Below are 1,073 nucleotides of genomic sequence, written 5' to 3' on the forward strand. Positions count from 1 at the left end.
AACACGTCTACTGTGAAAGTACATAAGTGATTAATTTTTAAATTTAAATTATATATATTTCAAATTTCGTTTGTCACATGAGAGTACATAAAAATTTGAAATATAATTTAAATATAGGTGATTTATTTGATGATAATGTCAAGACTCTATTATCATAGAATATAAAATTTTTTCTACTTAAGTTGGTTGTACAGAGTTTTGTTACAAAGTTTAGGCCCGTTTGGATAGGTTCATAAGTGACTTTTTTTTATTTTTAACTTATGAAAATGTGTAGTATTAAGACCATCTCCAGTAGGGAACTCATCCCAGTTCCTGTTTATGGCCCACTGTCATAAAAAGTAACTCCACATCAGCTTTTGCATCATAATAATTATTTCAGATTTTATATTATTATTTTTTTATAATAACTTGCCAAATGGCAAGTTGTTATTGGTTAATTTGAGTCCCTGCTTAGAGGGACTCCCTTACCTTGATCCTTGTGTGGGAACTCACTCCTTCTCTCCTCCAATGGTTAGAGTTCCTATATGTCAGAAAAAAGTCAAAGAGGAACTCACCATTGAAGGTGCTCTAATGTCTTTTACAATTTTCAAAACAAAATTGCAACTTTCTAAAAAACTATTTTAGTGCTTAAGAGAAGTTAAAAAAAAATGACTTATCTCATAATAAAAAGCTTTTTATCATTTTTCTCTTAAAATAAATACTTTTAGAACTAAAAAATCAAACACAAAATAACTTATTTATAAGCTACTTTTAAATTTAATTATAAAAGCTTAATATATGAAAAAATTATTTAAATGAATTAAAATAATTTTTTAATTTTCAAAACAAATAAAAAATCTTTAATTACATGAATCCATTTTTCTTTTGTGAGGACACAGATCATTCAAAATTTTGGTGATTTGCTAGACCATTTTATTTTAATTTCTCTATTTTACACTATTTATTTTTACTTTTTTTTATACCATATTTAAATGTTACTATAAAAAATATTAATGAGTATAATAAAATAATTACTCAATAATATTTTTTATAGTACTTACTAATATATTTTATTGTATTTATTAAAAACTTTT

This window comes from Arachis ipaensis, chromosome B10 (assembly GCF_000816755.2).
Source record: "Arachis ipaensis cultivar K30076 chromosome B10, Araip1.1, whole genome shotgun sequence".
NCBI classification, from domain to species: domain Eukaryota; kingdom Viridiplantae; phylum Streptophyta; class Magnoliopsida; order Fabales; family Fabaceae; genus Arachis; species Arachis ipaensis.